The sequence below is a fragment of the Salvelinus namaycush genome, chromosome 32 (assembly GCF_016432855.1).
Source record: "Salvelinus namaycush isolate Seneca chromosome 32, SaNama_1.0, whole genome shotgun sequence".
Classification (NCBI taxonomy): Eukaryota; Metazoa; Chordata; class Actinopteri; order Salmoniformes; family Salmonidae; genus Salvelinus; species Salvelinus namaycush.
In genome coordinates this window covers 14,111,097-14,126,816 of record NC_052338.1, presented here as the reverse complement: position 1 = coordinate 14,126,816, position 15,720 = coordinate 14,111,097, and the positions used below count along the sequence as shown (strand labels likewise).

The window sequence follows — 15,720 nt, the reverse complement described above, 5'->3', positions numbered from 1 at the left end:
GTTTTAAGATTCTTCTCATCTTTCCCCTTTTAATCTTCTCATTTCTATTATTTGATGCACTTTTGTTAATAATATGTGTGTCCTGGATGTATTCAGCTGCTTGGCTCTAATTAAAGACTCCGTCTTATAGCCGATCAAAGCAGCGCATCACCAGCCGTGCGTGTGCGTGACTGTGTGTGTTGACTAGAGGGGTGTCACCAAGCCTCATAATTGTTACTTGTCGGATTGAGTGTGTGTCTAATGTAGTTTTGCTTTAATTTTATCCTGCCTGCAGTTCCCGTGTGTTCCGCTCCTCATCCCAGATTACACACCACAGTGCCTCCCATTTCACACAGCATCACAAGAACATCACAAATCCTACCAACACATGCCTAAAATACAGCTACAAACAATGGCACTTATCACAACTTAAACCAGTCTTTATACAGTGTACTGTATACACCGAGAGATAAGGAACAGCAGGGAACATGGAGGCTACAGCTCTTACCAGGATTTAGCCTAAAACTCTTTCTCTCTGCTGAGGAGGCTGTCTCTCTGCCTTCAGGGTGTCTTGACCTCCAGAAGGCTCTGCGGAGGCCTGGTCATTGTTTCATCTTGTTAGCTCCTCTGTAGGTGGTGTGTTTGGAGCCATGAGGAGATGAGCCCCATGCAGTGTCCTGGCCATGTCTGACTCGATCAGGAATAAAAATGGAACTGACCGACGTGCTCTCCTCTGAACAGTGCTGTTTTATCTAACGCTGCTCTGAAATGGACTGATTTATGAAAACGGGACTTTGGAGTAGGGTCAGTGCTGATATACTGTATATCGAGGTTATGCTCATGAATTACTACAATGATCATGTTTCACATCTAAAACCAAGGTATAGGCCTACTGTTCAATATGTTTGGCAATCTGGATTTGATGTATTCCCCCTCCTGCTGTTGTCGTGGAAATTCAGTACTGAGAGAGACTTTCTTTCATGAACCAGACCTTAAGTCTGGTTCATCCTTGGGAGCAATTTCCAAATGCCTGAAGGTACCACGTTCATCTGTACAAACAATAGTACACAAGTATAAACACCATGGGACCACGCAGCCGTCATGCCGCTCAGGAAGGAGACTCGTTCTGTCTCCTAGAGATGAACGTACTTTGGTGCAAAAAGTGCAAATCAATCCCAGAACAACAGCAAAGGACCTTGTGAAGATGCTGGAGGAAACGGGCACAAAAGTATCTATATCCACAGTAAAATTAGTCCTATATTGACATAACCTGAACAGCTGCTCAGCAAGGAAGAAGCCACTGCTCCAAAGCCACCATTAAAAAAAGCCAGGCTCCGGTTTGCAACTGCACATGGGGACAAAGATTGTACATTTTGGAGAAATGTCCTCTGGTCTCATGAAACAAAAATATAACTGGTTGGCCATAATGACCATTATGTTTGGAGGAAAAAGGGGGATGCTTGCAAGCCGAAGAACACCATCCCAACTGTGAAGCACGTCATGTTGTGGGGGTGCTTTGCTGCAGGAGAGACTGGTGCACTTCGCAAAATAGATGGCATCATGAGGCTGGAAAATGAGGTGGGTATATTGAAGCAACATCTCACGGCATCGGTCAGGAAGTTAAAGCTTGGTCGCAAATGGGTCTTCCAAATGGACAGTTGTGGCCAAATGGCTTAAGGACAACAAAGTCAAGGTATTGAAGTGGCCATCACAAAGCCCTGACCTCAATCCTATAGAACATTTGTGGGCAGAACTGAAAAAGTGTGTGCGAGCAAGGAGGCCTACAAACCTGACTGTTACACCAGCTCTGTCAGGAGGAATGTGCCAAAATTCACCCAACTTATTGTGGGAAGCTTGTGGAAGGCTACCTGAAACGTTTGACCCAAGTTAAACAATTTAAAGGCAATGCTACCAAATACTAATTGAGTGTATGTAAACCTCTGACCCACTGGGAGAACAAACACTGAAATGTTTGTTCTATTCCTTCAGACTATCTCTGTCTCGTCTATCAAATGCAGGCCCAGTTAGACCGGAGAAATACGTCTCACACGAACCACTAATGATAGACTGGAATGTGGCTGTAAAGTTTTATCATCGAGACATCAATCAATTGTCAGCTTCAAGATATCTCTAGTAAAACCCCTGTCCTCGACACCCAGACTAGCTGCAGGAATCTAGAGTGGACCCCATTAAAAGCTCAGCCTTAGCAGGCCAGTCTTACTCTTAGTTAAATATATAATAGTTTACTATTAATATCAAACAAATCTGTTAAGTATGTAATTTTTCTATCACACGGTTTACTATCTCCACCATGTTGCAAACTCCCAGCCCAAAGGGTAGCTAAGCCTATGTGTTCCTGTTTGTTTGGCCTTAGTATGACTGCACAGGATAGGCTTTTCCAAAGGGTATACTGTACATCTCTCTCGTTGGGCATGGAGGAGCCGAGAGCTGCCCTGGGGCAGTGGTGTGATGTACAGTGGGGATCAGTCTGTGTGTCTTCATTGACTGGTTGTTGACATCGAAGCAGCTGTAGAGCCACACCATGTTTTACTATCTGATAACCGATTAAATATGAATCACTGCTAAAGCCCACCGGACAGTATTAAGGCGCTTGATCGCTCACTCACTCGTTCTTTCTCTTGTTTGCTCTCTCTCTTTTACACATTTATACTAGAGGTCGACCGATTAATCGGAATGGCCGATTAATTAGGGCTGATTTCAAGTCTTCATAACTATCGTAAATCGGTTTTTTTTTTAAATCTACACCTTTATTTAACTAGGCAAGTCAGTTAAGAACACATTCTTATTTTCAATGACGGCCTAGGAACGGTGGGTTAACTGCCTTGTTCAGGGGCAGAACGACAGATTTTTACTACAGATTGTCAGCTCGAGGATTCAATCTTGCAACCTTACAGTTAACTAGTCCAACCACCTGCTTTACATTGCACTCCACGAGGAGCCTGCCTGTTACGCGAATGCAGTAAGAAGCCAAGGTAAGTTGCTAGCTAGCATTAAACTTATCTTATAAAAAAACAATCAATCATAATCACTAGTTAACTACACATGGTTGATGATATTACTAGTTTATCTAGCGTGTCCTGCGTTGCATATAATCGATGCGGTGCGCATTCGCGAAAAAGGACTGTCGTTGCTCCAACATGTACCTAACCATAAACATCAATGCCTTTCTTAAAATCAATACACTAGTATATATTTTTTACCCTGCATATTTAGTTAATATTGCCTGCTAACATGAGTTTCTTTTAACTAGGGAAAATGTGTCACTTCTCTTGCAACAGAGTCAGGGTATATGCAACAGTTTGGGCCGCCTGGCTCGTTGCGAACTGTGTGAAGACTATTTCTTCCTAACAAAGACAGCAAATTTCGCCAAACGGGGGATGATTTAACAAAAGCGCATTTGCGAAAAAAGCACAATCGTTGCACAACTGTACCTAACCATAAACATCAATGCCCTTCTTAAAATCAGTACACAGAAGTATATATTTTTAAACCTGCATATTTAGCTAAAAGAAATCCAGGTTAGCAGGCAATATTAACCAGGTGAAATTGTGTCAATTCTCTTGCGTGTCAGGGTATATGCAATAGTTTGGGCCCCCTGGCTCAATGCGAACTAATTTGCCAGAATTTTACGTAATTATGACATAACATTGAAGATTGTGCAATGTAACAGGAATATTTAGACTCATGGATGCCACCCGTTAGATAAAATACGGAATGGTTCCGTATTTCACTGAAAGAATACACGTTTTGTTTTCGAGATGATAGTTTCCGGATTCGACCATATTAATGACCTACGGCTCGTATTACTGTGTGTTATTATGTTATAATTAAGTCTATGATTTGATAGAGCAGTCTGACTGAGCGATGGTAGGCACCAGCAGGCTCGTAAGCATTCATTCAAACAGCACTTTCGTGCATTTTGCCAGCAGCTCCTCGCAATGCTTCAAGCATTGCGCTGTTTATGACTAAAGGCCTATCAACTCCCGAGATTAGGCTGGTGTAACCGATGTGAAATGGCTAGCTAGTTAGCGGGGTGCGCGCTAATAGCGTTTCAAACGTCACTTGCTCTGAGACTTGGAGTAGTTCCCCTTGCTCTGCAAGGGCCGCGGCTTTTGTGGAGCGATGGGTAACGCTGCTTCGAGGGTGGCTGTTGTCGATGTGTTCCTGGTTCGAGCCCAGGTAGCGGCGAGGAGAGGGATGGAAGCTATTCTGTTACACTGGCAATACTAAAGTGCCTATAAGAACGTCCAATAGTCAAAGGTATATGAAATACAAATCTTATAGAGAGAAATAGTCCTATAATAACTACAACCTAAAACTTCTTACCTGGGAATATTGAAGACTCATGTTAAAAGGAACCACCAGCTTTCATATGTTGTCATGTTCTGAGCAAGGAACTTAAACGTTAGCTTTCTTACATGGCACATATTGCACTTTTACTTTCTTCTCAAACTTTGTTTTTGCATTATTTAAACCAAATTGAACATGTTTCATTATTTATGTGAGGCTAAAGTGATTTTATTGATGTATTATATTAAGTTAAAATAAGTGTTCATTCAGTATTGTTGTAATTGTCATCATTACAAATACATTTTAAATACATTTTAAAAAACGGCAGATTTAATCGGTATTGGCTTTTTTGGTCCTCCAATAATCGGTATCGGCGTTGAAAAATCATAATCGGTCGACCTCTAATTTATACACACACTCACAATCTCTAAAGCACCCATGCTTTGAACTTGCCCCATTGGAAGCCTGGATTACTATATCCCATCCTAGAAGCACCTAGTAGCTGTGAGAATCTCGTATTGATGCAGGGCCAGGAGTCATAGTCCAGATCTGTCTCTAGAGATGAGGCTTCATATCACACTCATACCTCTGGAATATTATCAAATCCAATTGTATTGGTCACATGCAGATGTTATTGCGAGTGTAGCGAAGTGCTTGTGCTTCTAATTTCGACAGTGCAGCAACATCTAACAAGTAATATCTAACAATTCCACAACCTAATACACACATCTAAATTAAGGAATGGAATAAGAATATATAAATATATGGATGAGCAATGACAGAGCGGCATAGGCTAAGAAGCCATAGTATAGAATACAGTATATACATATGAGATGAGTAATGCAATGCAGATATGTAAACATTATTGAAAAGATAGTGGCATTATTAAAATGACTAGTGTTCCATTTATTAAAGTGGCCAATTTTTTGATAGCGGGGTGAACAGGCAGTGGCTCGGGTGGATGTTGTCCTTGATGATATTTTTGGCCTTCCTGTGAAATCGGGTGCTGTAGGTGTCCTGGAGGGCAAGTAGTTTGCCCCCGGTGATGTCTTGTGCAGACGGCACCACCCTCTGGAGAGCCATGCAGTTGTGGGCGATACAGCCCGACAGGATGCTCTCAATTGTGCATCTAAAAGTTTGTGAGGGTTTTAGGTGACAAGCCAAATTTCTTCAGCCTCCTGAGGTTGAAGAGGCGCTATTGCGCTGCCTTCACCACACTGTCTGTGTGGGTGGACCATTTCAGTTTGTCCGTGATGTGTGTTTCCACCTTCTCCACTGCTGGCCCTCTGCGGTTTCCTGAAGTCCACGATCATATCCTTTGTTTTGTTGACGTTGAGTGAGAGGTTATTTTCCTGATACCATACTCCAAGAGCCCTCATCACCTCCCTGTAGGCTGCTTCGTCGTTGTTGGTAATCAGGCCCACTACTGTTGTGTCGTCTGCAAACTTGATGATTGAGTTGGAGGCGCGCTTGGCCACGCAGTCATGGGTGAACAGGGAGTACAGGAGGGGGCTGAGCACGCATCCTTCTGGGGCCCCAATGTTGAGGATCAGCGAAGTGGAGATTTTGTTTTCTACCTTCACCCCCTGGGATGGGCCCGTCAGGAATCCAGGATCCAGTTGCACAGAGCGGGGTTTAGATCCAGGCCCTCAAGCTTAGTGATGAGCTTTGTGGGCACTATGGTGTGGAATGCTGAGCTGTAGTCAATGAACAGCATTCTTACATAGGTATTCCTCTTGTCCTCTTATTCCTCTTGGGATAGGGAAGTGTGCAGTGTGATGGCGATTGCATCGTAAGCAAATTGAAGTGGGTCTAGGGTGACGAGTAAGGTGTAGGTAATATAATCCTTGACTAGTCTCACAAAGCACTTCATGATGACAGAGGTGAGTGCTACAGGGTGATAGTCAGTTCAGTTACTTTTTCCTTCTTGGGTACAGGAACAATGGTGGCCATCTTGAAGCATGTGGGGACAACAGACTGGGATAGGGAGAGATTGAAAATGTCCGTAAACACTCCAGCCAGCTGGTCTGCGCATGTTCTGAGGATGCTGCTAGGGACGCCGTCTGGGCCGGCAGCCTTGCGAGGGTCAACATAAATGTCTTACTTTCTTCGGCCACGGAGAAGGAGAGGGGGGGCCTGCAGTCCTTGGTAGCGGGCCGCGTCGGTGGCACTGTATTATCCTCAAAGCAGGCAAAGAAGGTGTTTTAGTTTGTCTGGAAGCAAGACGTCGGTGTCCGTGACGTGGCTGGTTTTCCTTTTGTAGTCCGTGATTGTCTGTCTGTATTATCTCTACTTCAAAGTGGAAATCGTTGGGTTGGGACTTACTGGGTGTTATTGGTATCTATCTGCCCCTCTCGTGTCTCATCACATCTGGAGCTTCCATCAGAGCATAGCAGAGGCCTACATATAGATGAGGATATCCCCTTACTGTAGGTTTCTCCTCTCGCCTCCTCTCAATGAGACAGTGACTTGGAAAGCTGCTGATAATGAAAGACATCCTCTGTCTGATAATACATTGACTACTTCTCCTCTCCTCTCTCTGTTTGATAATACGGTACCTTCACTCATTTTCCTCTCCATGAAATATTCACCAAGTAAAACCTTTTAGATAGGCCTGATGGAGAGTATGTCTGATGATTCACTTCTGATATGTGAGTGGCAGGTAGCCTAGTGGTTAAGATGTTGGGCAGTAAACGAAAGGTTGCTGGTTCGAATCCCCAAGCTGACTAGGTGAACAAATCTGTCTGTGCCCTTGAGCAAGGCACTTAACTAATTGCTCCTGTAGGTCGCTCTGGATAAGAGCATCTGCTAAATGACTGAAATGTAAAAATCTATGGTGTGTTTAACAGAGAGATGGTGTGTGTGGCACTGTGGACACTGTTAATTTAATGTCTGTATATAGAATAGTATATTCTCCCCTGCTGTTTCTAATATAGATGTCTTATTTTTTTCCCGGTGAGACTCCTTCCGCTCCCCGATGTATTAAATCACTCAGCTGAGTTTGCACACTAATTTAGCACGGCCTTCAATTGCATCGCTTGCGTAATGTACTGACTGCTCTCTTTTTCCTGTGAGCATGACCGGTATTGTTTTACATGTATGAATATTGACATTGTTATTTCACGCTTGTGAATCTGACTTAAATGTCTTGAAGTCAGTCCTCCCGGCTCTATAAAACAGAGAGGGGAGATGGAGAGGATGGATTTTTCAGAAAGTGCATATTAAGCGCTCACATATGAAAGCCTTGCTGCTGTTATTCTTTTACGGGTGCTTTGTCAGCTAGGGCTGTTGGAGGGAGGTTCCATGGCGATTTTAGCATGTAAATCTTGGTGGGGCAAAGATTTATTTTTATGCATGCCAGCGAAGCCACTAAACAATGCATGAATTGCACTATAACAGTGACAAACGGTGCCCACAAACTGTGAGGGCCTACATAAAGCTGTCCAAACAGCAGAGTCCCAACGGCAGTCCCCACACCTTACGGCAGTCCCGTGTGGCTCAGTTGGTAGAGCATGGCGCATGGAGCATGGTAGAGCATGGCGCTTGCAACGCCAGGGTTGTGGGTTCGTTTCCCACGGGGGACCAGTACAAAAAAGTATGAATGTATGTAAGTCGCTCTGGATAAGAGCGTCTGCTAAATGACTTAAATGTAATGTAAATGTTAGCCAGGTGTAGCAGTGGTATCAGCGGAGCCTGGTCTGGCAGCAAAACAGTTAATTCAGCCTCATTTACTGCCTTTTTGGAGAGTAAAAACAGCTGATATGGCTGACTTGCTTAAACAAATGTAGTTTCTACTGACAATTGAGATGTACAAACTATGGCGTAAGGGAACGAGGAGTGGATAATATAGTAGTCAATATAACTATTTGTTAAGGGACAGAATTCAGAACATGGGCCGTTCTTACTGTATCCTCCCTGTTCACCAAGTCTAAACAGTAGGTGAAATGAAGAGGGAGAAAGGGACCAAATTATTAGGGTGAGGCACAGGGGCTACTAACAGCTTACTACACAACATTCACTTAGTATGACTTTCTTAGCTACAGTATACATATCTCTCTGGTATATTACATCATTTATGCAGCAACATACAAGACATTTTTGGACTCACCGTGCTGTGCTCACTTGAACAAGACAGGAAGGTGGCGTGGCGGTCGTTCATGGGTAAATTGTGTCATCAAACTTTGTCATCTAAGTCTGGCTTTATGGTGCTTTCAACACAAATGGGAATTCTGGGGGAAAACAGGGTTGAATGACGATGACGTCAGCGATTTCTAGAAAGAGGCATGAGTTCCCGGACTGCAATTCCGAGTTGGATGACCGTTCAAAACATATTTTACCAGTCGGAGCTTGTTGCCCCCCCCCCCCCCCCCCCAATTGTCTTGAACTCACAGAAAACAGATTTCCCAGTCTTGAGTTTCCAGTTGTTTTGAGCGCGGTAGACGTCATGCTGGATTGACAGCATGGCCAATATTGAATGTTTATCCTTTTAAGCTTGGAAACGAGACCCTTAAACCCAGACATGGGAACACACATCCACTCCACTGAATAACAGGCTAGTGATTGCTTTGAAATGTTTGCAGTTAGCCACTGATTCCTTCCGAACCACTCATTTGCGATTTCCAACTTGTGTAATGTTTGTGTCCAATGCCTGATGAGCACTGATACGTTTTATATATTATTTCTCTTCATATGACAAGGATTAAAAAGGATTTGCCAGTAGATTGCCGACTTGATTCATGATGATGACTGCTAGCTAAGATTCTGAAAGTATGACGTTGACATGATCAGTCCAATCAAAGATACTGTAGATATAACATGATTTGACATCATTTTATCTGTGGTCAATGACCTTGAGCCTTCTTGGATGGGTACTTCTAATGTAACTCCATGGCAGCACCCAAGGAGCTTGAATTTTTTAGCTCTACCCTTAGATTTGGCGGTGACGGAGTGGCCCCAAGAGTGACAGAACACTGAGCCAATCACGGCGCAACTAGAGAACATTACCAACCCCTATATTCCACTGGCTGCCCCACCACCACAGAAAACACTAAACTAGGCTGAAACACCTGCATTTTGGAGCTGACTTACAAACTTGGCCTGTTTTTTGTTTTCTTGAGTATGTGGCTTTATGATTTTTTTTCCCGTTGCAAACTGGTATGTGACACGCATTAATACCAAAATAGCATGCAAAACAGCCCCCCAAATAAAAGGTGGGTCTCAAAACAGGTGGGACTCAGCTCCACCTGCCCTGAATGACAGGTCGCCACTGCAGAGGTTGTTGTGTTAGTATTCTACCAAGTAGGCGAATACCCAGCTCTCTAAGGGGGATATTGTGGGGAGTAGAGGAACCTAGCCCTGAACTGAACAGCTTAGGGGTATGATGGTAATGATGGAGTGGATTTCTATATTTGTATACATTGCTGAACATTCTTTAATGTAAATGATGATGGATAGCCATCACATGTCAAACTCCAGGCAGCAGAAACCGGCCCGGAAGCCCATTCAATCCATCCCACGGGTGGTTTGAGTAACAGAATGTTGTTGTTTTGGGGGGGCGGGGAACAAATCTCAATCAACATTGAAATGTCTAAAACCAAATCAAAATTGTGTAGAAATGATACTGGACCTACATTTATAGTCTCTTCACTCTGTCCAGCTTGCTTACAGTCATCGAAACGAAAGCTAGACAGTCAGGGAGCATCAAAAATTCCAAAAGCAATGGATAGAGGTCTATTTTTTGCCAATTCTGACGGCAAGGAAATATAATCACATTTAAGTAAGCCCCTCCAGACTTCAGTGAAGACCAAATGCTGAGGAAATTAGTTTGACACTCCTGCTCTACATTCATTAGTCAACGTCAGCTTGGTTTCTCCTGGGATACAAAACAGAATAGAAAAAGTTACTTCTAAAGCCTTCTCCCTGGGGCTTTGGTTGTTTCAGAAGAGTTAGTTGAATGTCCTAGATGTTTGACCTGAAATGCATTTTGTCAGTTCCGTCTCTTCGTCAGTTGTGTGTAAAGGGGTACTGCACCCGCTGATTTGGCCTCGTTTTTTGGTTTGCCCTTAAGAAATACTGGTGGCCATGACAGAAGCCAAACGTGAGTTGGCTTGGAGGTGTGGTTTGATGTGGGTGTTTCTTGGGTGTGTCCTTGCAACCACCAAGACACACCCATCTGTCAGAACCTTGTCCGCAGCTGTTTCACCCCACTCAATCACAACAAACAAACCACCTGCGGGTTGAATCAACTATTGGCAAATGTATGGTGAGATGCCGGAGGAAGCGTTGGATAGGTCAGTAACCAGCAGAGTAATATGAGAACAATACTATTGCTGAATTTATGTAGATCAAATCAAAAAAGAAATGTTCTAATTGTATTTATGACATGCATCTTCAACAGGTTTAGAGTAACAGTGAAATGCTTTACATACGGACCATTCCGTAAGTAACGCGAGGAATAAATACCAAGTGACAAGGTATTCTAACTTTCAAATGTAGTAACAGGTCCATGTAGAATTTTAACTTGACATAGTACCATAGAAGCAGTGTCCTGCTAATATAACGGTCTGTACCTTTCATTGTCATTCCCAGCCAATACATATCTTGTGCCTATCTGCATTTTGTGTGGTGGTAATGGGTCTACCTTGGCAAACGTGGTCATGCCTTCCTGTGTGGTATCCCGTATGCAACATGAGTTCCCTGATCCTGGAGCAGAATGCACAGAGTTTCTCCCTCCCCATATTGACTGACATCATTCAGTTCACATACAATACAAGTAAACATGTCCATTCAGAGACATTAGTATCAAGCCCGTCTTTTAGTCTGGACTTCATCACATCATCTTGCAAGTTTTCATGTGCTGGCTCCATACAATTCTGTGAACACATACACACATAGTCATTGTTCTATAGGGATAGGACAGTTAGGGATAGGTGATATCTGACACCCAAACATATACTATGTTGAAATTTGAACAAGTCTCCCCATCGTCAACCGTTGCTGAGCAGGCAAGAGGTGAGACTGGAGGTGAGGTCTTTGCCAGAGCCATGTTGCTGGGCATAGCAGCGTAGATCAGCTTCTGGCCCCTCATCAAAGATACTGGTCTGTCACAGACACACAGACACGGAGCACTTATTACATTATCAATGGTGGTTATGATTAGCATGGTGGAACCAACCGGATCGCTGCGTTCACCTTTCTATTTCACTTCAAATATAATAAAATGTGACGTAAAATAGAATGGTGAACACAGCGATCAGGCTGGTTCCACAAGGCTAGGTAATACCCTGGACATAATTTGTACAGATACTGAAGGTAACCCACTTCATTACTCTGGTACATAACCCAATTGTGAAACATTTATGTAAACTGACATTATTTGTTGCTTATTTTCTACTTCTTAGATGCATATAATGAGCCTGTGAAAGCGGTTGCAGCTGACAGGTGAAGGTTGCTGGCCGGATACTTGCTAACGTGTGGCTGATTGTTCCATTCATAGGAGTGAGGGCATGTCTGCATGAGGCTGATGTGGGCCTCCTTGCTGGTTTTCTCTATGCTGCATGTTCGGCTGCAAACGGGACATCTCTCAAACAACTGCAGCAGGCAATCTTATGAGGTGGTGTTGACTGGGAGGGCCTGTGTCGGGGTGATATAAATAGACAGCCAAGTGGTAAATTGCATTTCGTTTAAAAGAAAGGACAAAGCTTTTTGCTAATGCACTTCACAACCAAAATTGCTCTACTAGTTGTCTCTGCTTGGCTGGGGAATTAGCCTACTATTTTATCAAGCCGGGTATTTTTGAATACAACATTTCACATTTTACATAACACACATTACCCGTCGTTGTTGATGACGCCGTCTGTCATCAGGGCAGTAACTCGGGGCAACTGTGCACTTTGTCTAACAGAAAAACAGGATCAACAATTGTCATCATCCCTAAATATTAAACACAGCTTGAGAAATAACAATCTAGATTGGAAGCTAATTCTATGCTTTGCAGGTGTAGACTGACTGGCTCCAGATTGGATTAGATTCAGGCCGGTGATGCTGTTACATACACTATGCAACCAACTGTGACATGTTTTGCTATGGCCCTGGATTGGTTTGAGTTTGTTGCTGCTAGTTACTACGCTGTTGTAGTCAGACATGAGTTAGCTACTCTAGTACCACCATTTCTGCATCCAATATTTATTTGTGCCCTAGGCATGGGTTGCACCTCGGAGGCTAATGTGACTGTCTCGTCTAAATTACACAAATTTAGAGTGGCATGGAAATACGATGACATTGCTAAAGTATGCAAACACTTAGTAGGAAACAACTTTGCCATGTTATGATGTCGTCAAATTTACTTTAAAGAGATGCAATGTTGCCATTACTGTTACTAGCAAAGTTAGTTAAAAATAGCTTGCAATGCTAATGTTAGCTAGCTAAAATAGTGGTTCCCTCAATCTTAGTTAGCTGGCAAAAATTATACTGCATCAAAAGTCAATCTGGCGACAACACAATCATAACAAAAGGTTTTCCTACATATTATTTGCAGCCTTTTTAAGATATTATTGTGTTTCCAAACCAAATCAGAGTTGTATTGAAGTAGGCTAACATTAGCCAGCTAGCTAGCAAGCTAGCGATGATAATGATTATCAAAATATACATAACCAGCAGTCTATGGTCTAGTGACTAGGGCTGTCTTGGTCGACCGAGAGTCGTCTTTTCTTTCGACCAATCAATTGGTCTAAATTTTAAAACTCAAACCTTGTTCTCTTTACGTGACACAGGTAGTGCATTCGGAAAGTATTCAGACCCCTTGACTTTTTCCACGTTTTGTTACGGTACAGCCTTATTCTAAAATGGATTAAATTGTTTTTTTCCCCTCATCAATGTATACACAATACCCCATAATGACAAAGCAAAAACAGTTTTTTGGATATAAAAAAAACTAGCACATTTACATAAGTATTCAAACTCTTTCCTCTGTACTTTGTTGAAGCACCTTTTGCAGCGATTACAGACCTGAGTCTTCTTGGGTATGACGCTACAAGCTTGGCACACTTGTATTTGGGGAGTTTCTCCCATTCCTCTCTGCATTGCTGCACAGCTATTTTCAGGTCTATCCAGAAATGTTCGATCGGGTTCCAGTACGGGCTCTGGCTGGGCCACTCAAGGACATTCAGAGACTTGTCCCGAAGGCACTCCTGCGTTGTCTTGGCTGTGTGCTTAGGGTCGTTGTTCTATTGGAAGATGAACCTTTGCCTCAGTCTGAGGTCCTGAGCACTGCTGGAGCAGGTTTTCATTAAGGATCTCTCTGTACTTTGTTCTGTTCATCTTTGCCTCGATCCTGACAGGTCTCCAAGTCCATGCCGCTGGAAAAATCCCCATAGCATGATGCTGCCTCCATGCTTCACCGTAGGGATGTACCAGGTGTCCTCCAGACGTGACGCTAGGCATTCAGGCCAAAGAGTTGAATTTTGATTTCATCAGACCAGAGAATCTTGTTTCTCATGGTCAGAGTCCTTTAGGTGCCTTTTGGCAAACTCCAAGCAGGCTGACGTGCCATTTTACTGATGAGTGGCTTCCGTCTGGCCACTCTACCATAAAGGCCTAGAGCTCTGTCAGAGTGACCATCGGGTTCTTGGTCACCTCCCTGACCAAGGCCCTTCTCCCCCGATTGCTCAGTTTGGCCATGCTGCCAGCTCTAGAGTCTTGGTGGTTCCAAACTTCTTCCATTTAAAAATGAAGGCAACTGTGTTCTTGGGGGACCTTCAATGCTGCAGAAATGTTTCCAAATCATGTCCAATCAATTGAATTTACCACAAGTGGACTCCAAGTTGTAGAAACATCTCAACGATGATCAATGGAAACAGGATACACCTGAGCTCAATTTCAAGTCTCATAGCAATTGGTCTGAATACTTATGTAAATAATGTTTTTGTTTTATTTAAAATAAATGTGAAAACATTTCAAAAGCCTGTTTTCTCTTTGTCATTATGGGGTATTGTGTGTAGATTGCTGAGGATTACAATTTTAAAAAATCTATTTTAGAATAAGGCTGTAACGTAACAATGTGGAAAAAGTCAAGGGGTGTGAATACTTTCCGAAAGCACCGTATGCATCGAATGCACATGACCAATAGGGCCTGACCTATAGCATATCATAATCATAGCAATAAATTGTTTATAACAAACTCTGAACACCGTAACACGTGACATAAAATGGATACAGATGACGTGACAAACTCGAAACGGGGCAATTTTTGGTTGCTCAGGAGGTAAAGGGAGGAGTCGTGTGTAGTACAAAAAAAGTACAAAAAAAGTATGAATGTATGTACTTGTAAGTCGCTCTGGATAAGAGTGTCTGCTAAATGACTTAAATGTAAAATGTAAATGACTTAAATGTAATAAATGTTATTAGTTGTAGAAAATACTGGAGATCAAGAAAGAGAAGGTAAGGAGCTAGCGCTGCATATTATGTGTGCCAAACGGGTGCTGTTCAATTATATTGTAATCTTTCAGAACATTTAGAACAATGTAAACAAGCGTACCAGAGAGCCTAAGGTTTATTTAATGTATTTTGGAAAGACTACAATCTGTCGCAAGCAATCGTGAATGCAATTGCCCACATGGAGCGCTTTATTTAATGTTTACACTAATTATTCAAGTGTCGCTTTATTTTAAAACTAGAATGTAAAATGCTTGATTCCATTTCAAATAATGAACGACTCGTATGCTGTGTGATGACATGAATGATTGATTGATACAGTAGCTTACATAAGTATTGAAATATAGGCCCAAGTAAGTTACGCTATTAGGACTAAAAAGGATGCGCACTTAGGCCTACAGCTTGATAGTTGTTATACGAAACTGCTATACAAAGCCTATTAATGATGATGGCATTACTTATTATTATGATGATCATAATAGTAATGATAACAATAAGGAGATCAAGAAAGAGGGTTATTATTTTAATAAATATAATTCTAATGACAATATGGAACTGTGTAAACAACACTAAATAAATGATGTAATACCAGAGAGGCTGTTCTTACAGCATAGCAAAGATTTTAAAAACAGACTAAATTGTTTATACGACATGTTGGGATTGAGGCTTGGTGCTCAATGAATCAGTAGGCTATTAAACAAACTCTCAAACGGCAACACACGCAGGATCTGACTTATTTCTCTGTGTGTGTGTACAGTGGGGAGAACAAGTATTTGATACACTGCCGATTTTGCAGGTTTTCCTACTTACAAAGCATGTAGAGGTCTGTAATTTTTGATCATAGGTACACTTCAACTGTGAGAGACGGAATCTAAAAAAAATCCAGAAAATCACATTGTGTGATTTTAAGTAATTAATTTGCATTTTATTGCATGACATAAGTATTTGATCACCTACCAACCAGTAAGAATTCCGGCTCTCACAGACCTGTTAGTTTTT

At 42.4% G+C, this 15,720-nt stretch overlaps 1 protein-coding gene across 2 annotated transcripts in view; it reads left to right on the top strand.

Moving 5' to 3' along the window:
- Positions 1-15,720, top strand: part of LOC120027250 (RNA polymerase II subunit A C-terminal domain phosphatase-like) — a 119,337-nt gene that overhangs the window by 70,731 nt on the left and 32,886 nt on the right. The window lies entirely within an intron of this gene.